The sequence below is a fragment of the Tupaia chinensis genome, unplaced genomic scaffold, assembly GCF_000334495.1.
Source record: "Tupaia chinensis unplaced genomic scaffold, TupChi_1.0 Scaffold000099_1, whole genome shotgun sequence".
Classification (NCBI taxonomy): domain Eukaryota; kingdom Metazoa; phylum Chordata; class Mammalia; order Scandentia; family Tupaiidae; genus Tupaia; species Tupaia belangeri.
This window is the reverse complement of record NW_006159563.1, coordinates 4,922,763-4,932,028: the sequence shown is the minus strand read 5'-3', so window position 1 is coordinate 4,932,028 and position 9,266 is coordinate 4,922,763.

The window sequence follows — 9,266 nt, the reverse complement described above, 5'->3', positions numbered from 1 at the left end:
CGCTCCCGCTTATGTTACCAGACTTGGGCCAAGTTTTCACTTAATACCTTTACAATACAATCAAGTCTCCACTCATGAATTTGGAGGGTCAGCCAAACCACAGCAGTAATCAACCCTAATTACTTGTGAAATCTTAACAGGCAGAAAATGAGTCCTATTTAACTGTCATATGCCCAGTTCAGGAGTAGGGACAAGAGGGGAAGGGAAGAGAAACTGTATGAACATACCAGAGGAGAGGAAGACACATTATGGATGTGAAAATTCAACTTAATTCTATGAAGACTGGTCTATGTTGGTCCCTCTGATCTATAAAACAAAATGCCTCTTACAATGCTTCCAAATTTTGGAACACCTCAGAAAAGTGATGCTTCTCTTTGCCGTAAGGTAATACATTCCCTGAATGTATGGCAGTTGGTAGGGGTGGGGTGGAAGTTTAGGGAAGAAAATGAGGCAGCAGGTATTAAGAGCCAAATAGACACAGTGTCAGATTTATGAAAGTTGAACCTAAGAACAGATTGAAGACCAATCAAGAGATAGTCAGTTCCACTCTCTGTTCTGCGGGCCATAACTGAAAGTCACCCAGACAGTTAGCTGGGCCACCACCTGTTGCTGAGACTGGAGGATCAGGAGTAACATCACACTAGGGCAGGACGCTGGTCCTCTCCTAGTTGCATAGCCCTGGTGTGCCATGTCTCTGAGCTAGGAGACAGCTAGATATGGCCACTGGCCCTTGGGCCATTCCAAACTGAGGCCCACGGGTGGAGCCAGCAGGGCTAATATCTGGGAGATAATCTCCAACTGCCCTAGCTCATGGAAACCTCCCATCCTTCCTCTTCTCTGGGCTGCCTCCTGGTGCCTGACCTCCAGCATTCCCTGGCAGCCTCATGTCCGCCTGACCTTGATGTCAAGTCTAATTTAAGCCAGGAACCTGCTGATCCTTTCAACAGCCCTCTGGGAAAGCCTACGTGTTGTTTAAGGACAAACAAACCAACAGCCCGCTTACAGTACGGGTTTTACAGACACAGGGATACATCATGAAGGCCTCTTATAGAGGTTGTGACATTTTATCCTTTGGGATTCCCGAGGGAGATGATGTGTGTTTCTGCACATCAACTAGACATGCAGAGCTCTACCTACCTGCCTGACACAAGAGGCGCATGGGGCGTCTTGCTTCCTCAGACCCTGGAAGGCAGGGCCTGCTCTTGTTCCCTCTACTGTCAACATCTAGCACAGAACCTGACAAAGGATGACTGTTCAACAGATGTTTCTCAAATGACTGCAATCATTCTATTTCCAGGATTCAGTTTTGGCTGGACAAAGTCTGGCCCAGTGTCCTTGGCTTCTGTAGAGGGTGAGCTCATTGTCCCTGTAGTCCTCAGGAGCTCACCTGTTCCTCGGTAGGAAGGCGGGCTGCTTCTCACGCCAGTGAGTCGGGCACATGAGGTTCTGCCGCAGGCCTGCTTGGACCCAATTTAATTCACTCCTTCCCCCTCTCTCTGGTCTGCCTACCTTTCTCCTCCTCTCCTGCCTTCCTTCTCTCTTCAGAGTGACTAATTGTCTTGGATTGCTCACATCTGAGGGTTTTCCCAGGACACAGGACTTTCAATGCTAAAACCAGAAAAATTTCAGGTAAATCTGGACAAGTTGATCACTCTAGCTCCCACTACCTTTCCAGAAACATTTTTTAATGTTATTTTATTATTATTATTTTGCTGCCAGAGGGTGCACACATACACATGCACAAGGGGAAGAGAAAGAGTGAGTGAGAGAGAGAGAAAGCACCTGTTAAGAAGTGCCTGATCATGCCTCAATTCTTTTTTCTCCAGTTCTCCAACCCGTCAGAATCCTGGGCATGCATGCTTGTGCCTGAATGCTGCCACTAGGCCAGGTTTGAACTGTAGTTGACAAGATAACTTCTGGCCAAGATTCACATTGCACTGACCACAACAATCTGGCTTCCTCTGCACAGTGCTTAGCTGCTACACTAAGGGACTGACCCTCCTTTCCAGGAGCACGTAATAAACCATAGTGTAGATCTTGCCCTGAGGTGGACTCTGTGGACGTACGAGAATCAAGATACAGCTTCTGTCCCCAGTTATCTCACCATCTAATGTATGGACACACCATGAACAAGATATTGTGAATACCAAGGAGAGACACCCATGTCAGTCAGAAGGTGGGAGCGTGGATGAAGTAACATCTGAGAAGGCTCTCCTCAAGAAGTGACGACAAAGAACATCAGAATCAGAAAGTATGTTCAAATTAGTCCAATCCACCCAGTCCTGGGCATGGAGACTGAGACAAATATTTCCTTAATATTTGGATGAGAGGTAACAACAGCATTCTCTTATCTGGGCGTGTTCCTGAGGAGTCAGAGATTTACAGAGGCCGACAGTGCTGAATGTAATATAGTATCGTTATGCCGTCCTGGGGTAAGGACAGACCTAGTCCATGTTAGGATGTGGTCTCTGGTTTTACTCAGGGAAGCGATCTAATTACAGCCAAACTCCCCTTCCTCGGGATGAGGCAGTTCATTGTACGGCCACACTTCCATCCGCATCTTCCTTCCTTTCTGTATCCTCCATCCACCTTTCCCCAATCCAAAACATATGTGTAAGTAAGGACACTGCCAGATCACAAGACAGGAGATCATGTCAATTCCTTCCTTCTTGTGTCTCCACCATACCCAGAACGCAGAGCCTGCTGAGGCTGGGGTGAGAGTCACCGATGCTTTGTGGACCAGGATTTGAGGTCTGGGTTCCATATCCCACGTGGCCAGCTTCTGCGAGTAAACTCAGGGCTTTTAAAGTCCCCTGTGTAACCGGGTCATAAGAAACCGAAGTGACTCCATATGTAATTCGTCTTGGAGTCCATTTTAAGAGATTACTCTTTAGGGAAACCAATCCTTAACTTCACCCACACAATGGATCTAGAAATGAGAGTTAGAAATGACCTTGCAGAACCTTTACAGATTACAGATGCTGGGTCATGGAGATAGGGAGGGGAAAGACTCCACCAACCCCCTCCCGTATGATCAATTGAGAAGACTTTATCAGCTTAAACACTGCGAAGTCACACCTAGACCCTTGCTGTTTCTAAAACAGGATCTAAGTGTTGTCTTAAAGGACTCCATTTTGCTCCTGCTGCCTCATTAATCATTTCTTATCCTTAATCCTCTTGTGGAGAACAGTTATTCTGTCCTCGATGCTTAGAAGAAATACTACTCCTCAAGCTATGATCGCATAGCCCCCCCACACTCACACACAATTAGTGCTCCCCTGTTCCTGCCCCAAAACAGTGGCCAGGCCTCCTTGTGATTTTCCACCAATACGGTGAACACTTACCTATTGCTTCTAGAGGTATGCTCACACTGACCCCTTCCCCTATGTAAGTTCTGTAAGTCATTTGTTACAACAGAGAAAGTTACAGACTCTGGTCCGTTCTCTCTTCAGTGCTGGCCTTATTGAAGTAAAGTTTTTTCCCTTATTCACCAACTCTTTTCTCTCAAGATTGGTTTGCAGTAGCAGCATGAACCTGATTTCTGGTCCTCTGGAACAGGCATCCCTACTTGTTCAGCAATGCCTTCACGGCCATCTCCCAGACGGCTGGGTCAAGACCTTTGATGCGGGGTGAGAATCTACTCACAGCCTTCTCTGTGGTTGATCCTCTAGCTGTGGGAGTGTTGGGTGATCAGACCCAACACCAGTGCTGGTTTTTGTCCTATGCGCATGAAGAATTAGAGGCGTGGTCACAGAGTGGAGAGTAAGCAGCGTTTATTCGGGAAGGAGAAAAAGCTCTGAATGCAGTGGAAGGGGGCCCTACTGTGTTGTCAAAGAGGAGCTGGAGGTGAGGGGTTTTTATCTAGCAGTTTGACCAATGGGCTAACTTCTGTTAAGGAAGTGGGCTTTAGAAAATAGTTACATGGTAGTCTGAATGATTTATTACCCTGTTTTTTTGGTGTGGTCAGCAGACCATAGTGATGTGTACTTCTCCTTAGTAGAACACTGAATAGAAACTGTTGCCCTTAGCTACAGTTGCTGTGAGTTTCAATGCAGCCGGCTGTTAGCCGTGAAAACTTAGGCATTGTGACTCCATCTTAGTCGGTCACTGTCTGTCCAGTAGGAAGTGGATGGAGTGCTCCATAGTGAGTTTCTGATTTTCATAGAACTGTGTTAGCTGAGGGTTCAGGGTCCCTTGATCTTTGGTTATTATTTCTCTCCAGCACTAAATCCAGAGGTAATTAGAAGAGATGACTTATACACAAACGTAAGATTATTATCTTATTCATTTATTATTGTTATATTCAAATTTAGAATTTTTACTAATTATTTTTTATTTTTCAGTTTTTTACTATAGGGCACATGTGGTCAGCAGAAAAGGGGACAAATGAGAAATGAGCCCCCAGCAGGATGGCCACACTGCAATCCCTTCTCCTCCAGTCTCCTCTCAGAATTTTGGGCATGTATGCACATGTACCTGGTGTGATTTTCAAGCCACTGGGTCCAGGACTCAAACCATGCAGCTGGCCATGTGGGATCCAGTGCCTTAACTTCCACACTACCTACCAGCTCTATTCATTCTTCTGTTTTTAAGTTTCACTATATTCTCCATCCACTTTCTACCACCTATACCTTAAGAACACATTATTTTCTGACTTGTGTACTGAAGAAGCCGTGGTGTGAGCTGAAGGTGGGATTTCTTCAACCAGCTGCTAGAGAGACGATTCTCACGAGTCTTCTTCAGAAGGGCAGGCGGCCATGTCTCTGGCCTACAAGCTTCAATGGCTGCATTATCTAGAACCTGATAAGCTGCCTTAGAAGAGCCTGGCACTACAGCATGTGGGGCTGGGTCTCTTGTTTTCTCGAGGTCCAGAAAACTCCTCTGGAGCCTACTTTTCTGATCTTTATTCTTAGCTACTGAGTCAGAAGCAGCCCAGGCTCCCAGGACTGAGGCTAGCACCCCAGGAGGAGGAGGGCACCTTGGACCTGTAACTGTTCCTTTCCAAGCTACTGCACAAAGAGGCCAAGGAGCAATCAAAAGATAATGAGCTCCTTTCAGTGTTACATACAGTTCACCTTCAGGATGGAGGGCATGCGCTCTATAGGAGCTTCCCTTTCCCTTTTCTTTGTTTCTTGTAAATTCATTGTAGAACTTCAACCTATTATCTATTTTCCCCTAGAGTTCACCTCAGTGTCAACAGTCCTTTCTCATGGATTTAATAACTCATTAAGATTCTGAATTGGATTTAAGGTATCATCCTACTAGTATAAGGGAGAGAAAACCCCTATACTAAAAGGAGCAATGCATATAATATAGATTGCTTGCTGTCTTCTTCTTTCTTTCTTTTGAAATAGTTTTAAGTATGCCTGGAAGTGGAGGGACAATACAAGAAAGAATATACTGAAATTAAGAAACAAACTTAGCTACTGAGACTAGAACATAAATTGCAGAGGATGACCGGCCTTTACAACTGTGCAGGAGTCCCACAACAAAACTAAAGAGTCTTTCACTGAAAATAGCTCAAACTTGCGTTAGGATGACATGCCCAGTGATGGCATTGATGATGAAGACGAGAAGAATATGCCAACTTTAATGATAGCATTTGAGTGTTTGACCAAGTGCCATGCGTGCATTGATTAGGTTACTGGAAACTTTACACTGGGAACGTCCAACAGTTTTATAGTAATGGGCATCTTGGATTGACTGGTAACTGCTGTGTAAGCTGAAGGAAGGACTCTGGAACTGCATCCAGGGTCATCTGCAAACCATGCAATTGTAAATTAGTTGTGTTGAATGTCATTGTGAAAGGAGGCAGAGAGGGAGTGTTTCATGAACTTACCATGAAGCATAAACTATGATTTGTTTGTGTCTCTCATTCTACAAGGATTGAGTCTTCTTGGCTGTCGTGTTTGTTAGCGTTTGTATAGCTAGCTGGTTACCTTCCATTCCTCTCCTATCATACCCAGGCACTCTGCCTCATTCCTTAATGACATTATCTCTAATATTTCAGGAGGCTTAGGAAAGTGGCCTTCCTTGGAGTAACCTTGTCTGCCCTTCTCCCGACTTCCTGTGGGTGCCTACTCAGTTTTTCAGTGACAGAGCTGATGTCATGATGATTTCAAGTGACTTGGCCCAAAGACAACACCTACTCCTTGAAAAATGTCCATGAAAACTTAATGCAGTAATTCGGGTGAGTCACATTTTCCCTGTGGATGTGATTTGCAGATGTCAAGATGGAACCTCACCAGGACTTCCTTCTGAAATGGAACTTCCAGAAAGCAGCAGACTACGGAACATCCTTCCCAGAAGAAGAAAAGCCTCCTATAGGCCAGTGAGAACTCCCATCACACAAATGCAAACGAATTTCCAAAGAGACCCAAGTGATAGAGAATGAGCATAGAAAATCTCTTATGGCAAGATTCAAATTCAGAGTATATCTGATTAAAACGAAACATAGCTTACATTTCTTCCCCTCAAACTATAATCACAAATACTAACTTGTTTGATTCTCAAGATAATTTGAGGATAGAGGCTATCGCTATGGGCTATGAAAACTTCATGCTCCATTTTCTAATTGAGAGGAAGGAGGAGGGAGGGAGGGTGTCAATGGTTTTGTGGCTCAGGGCACAGGACTAATGAATGACTGAGACCAGACTCACTTCTTCTGGTTGCTCCTTGTACAATGCTGTCTCCACCTCACCCTGACTTTACAAACTAGAGATAGGCCACCTAAATTAAGCAGCAAATCATTTGTTTTGTTTCAGAGAGAACTATGTCTTTAAAAGAATAAAAATGAAGGTCAGGGCCAGCTAGTGGGGTGGTGGTTAAAGTGGCTGATTCCACATGGTTGACAAGGCAGTTTGAATCCTGGACCTGGTAGCTTGATAAACACACCAGGCACATGTATGTGTGTGCCCAAAATCCTGAGAGGAGAATAGAGTAGAAGGGATTGCAGCATGGCCCTCTCCCCTGGTGGCTGAGTTTTCACTTTTTCTCTCCTTCCATCTCTCTCCATGTTTTTCTGTCAAGCACATGCACCCTATAGCAAAACACTTAAACAAAACAAAAATAAATAAAAAATATATCAAATAGGGACCAGCAGTTGCTGTAATGGCTATGTCACTGGACTACCATGTAGTCGACTGCGATTAGAGTCCCAGACCCGGTGGCTTAAACTCGCACCTGGCGCGTGTGCGTGCATGCCCAAGATCCCGAGAGGAGAATGAAGGAAAAGTGATTGTGGTGTGGCCATCCCCCCGGGGTGATTTTCTTGCTTTAAAACGAAACATAGCTTACATTTCTTCCCCTCAAACTATAATCACAAATACTAACTTGTTTGATTCTCAAGATAATTTGAGGATAGAGGCTATCGCTATGGGCTATGAAAACTTCATGCTCCATTTTCTAATTGAGAGGAAGGAGGAGGGAGGGAGGGTGTCAATGGTTTTGTGGCTCAGGGCACAGGACTAATGAATGACTGAGACCAGACTCACTTCTTCTGGTTGCTCCTTGTACAATGCTGTCTCCACCTCACCCTGACTTTACAAACTAGAGATAGGCCACCTAAATTAAGCAGCAAATCATTTGTTTTGTTTCAGAGAGAACTATGTCTTTAAAAGAATAAAAATGAAGGTCAGGGCCAGCTAGTGGGGTGGTGGTTAAAGTGGCTGATTCCACATGGTTGACAAGGCAGTTTGAATCCTGGACCTGGTAGCTTGATAAACACACCAGGCACATGTATGTGTGTGCCCAAAATCCTGAGAGGAGAATAGAGTAGAAGGGATTGCAGCATGGCCCTCTCCCCTGGTGGCTGAGTTTTCACTTTTTCTCTCCTTCCATCTCTCTCCATGTTTTTCTGTCAAGCACATGCACCCTATAGCAAAACACTTAAACAAAACAAAAATAAATAAAAAATATATCAAATAGGGACCAGCAGTTGCTGTAATGGCTATGTCACTGGACTACCATGTAGTCGACTGCGATTAGAGTCCCAGACCCGGTGGCTTAAACTCGCACCTGGCGCGTGTGCGTGCATGCCCAAGATCCCGAGAGGAGAATGAAGGAAAAGTGATTGTGGTGTGGCCATCCCCCCTGGGGTGATTTCTTGCTTTCTGTCTGTCTCTCTCTCTCTGTCTTTCTGGTCAGTACACACACCCTACAGCAAAAACCTCTAAAAAAAAAAAAAGAAATAAAAATAGATAAATACATCATGACTTTGCAGGCAACCTAATAGTTCTATTTTTATAATGCATTTGAGGTTTCATTTTACATACCCAGAGTATCATATGTGTCTATGACTTATAAAGAGTCTTATAAAAACCCTATCATGAGGCCTTTTATAATATAGACAAGTGGTTGTTTCTTCCAAGGATAAACAGAAAATGGGCAGTACGTCTCCTGGGACCTGGTGACCAGATAAAATTTGGTCCGAGAACCAGAGTTCCTTGAGGACTGGCTTAAAACCAGGGGGATCAGTTCCTCTGCCACTATAATATTTGGCTTCCAGAGCAAAATCATTGTCCTGGCTTCAGTTCTTTCTTTGTAATAACAAGCAATAAGGACAGAGAACACATAGACTACAAAGGATAAGAGAACGCATGGCAAGAAAAAAAGCAAAGTCGTAAGGCTTTAACAGGGGTCTCAGCCTCCCTGCAATGAGAAACACCTGGGCAGCCTCCCAGACCCACTCCAAGCCAACTGAATTGGAAGCCTGGGGCCAGGCTTCAGTAAAGTTCCTGGGGTGATTCTAATGTACAGCCAAGGTTAGAAACCCTGGTTTAAAAGATTTGTCCAAGAAGTCTGATTGAAGAAATGCAGATGCACTGAAATAAGCAAAGGTTGAGGCAAGACTGAGAAACGGCCAAGAAAAACCTTCTCCTAGAAGAGAGAGAGAGAACGAGATGGAGAACGCTCAAAGGACAGAGTGCAGGACATGTGGTAGTTGAAGGGGGTCTCTCTGAACGTGTGCAAGCAAAGGTTAATGGGGAATTAAGGGACTGAATTCATTCCAAAGAAAACATTGAGGGGTGGGAGAACGGTGCTAAATCTCCCAATTTATTTGGGTTTTGGCCTCACGCTGACTTCCATAGCAGCAGTGAGGAGGAATTCTCACCTGAGGGGGCACACTCTACATAAAGCTCCTAAGTTCGTTCTCCTCTTCGAGAAGAAAATCACCCCGACCATGAACAGGCATCCATATGGAAACCCATGCCAACTGCCAATGGAGGTGGCTGGACCCAAGAAGCTGGCAGGCAGAGCGTCAGCAA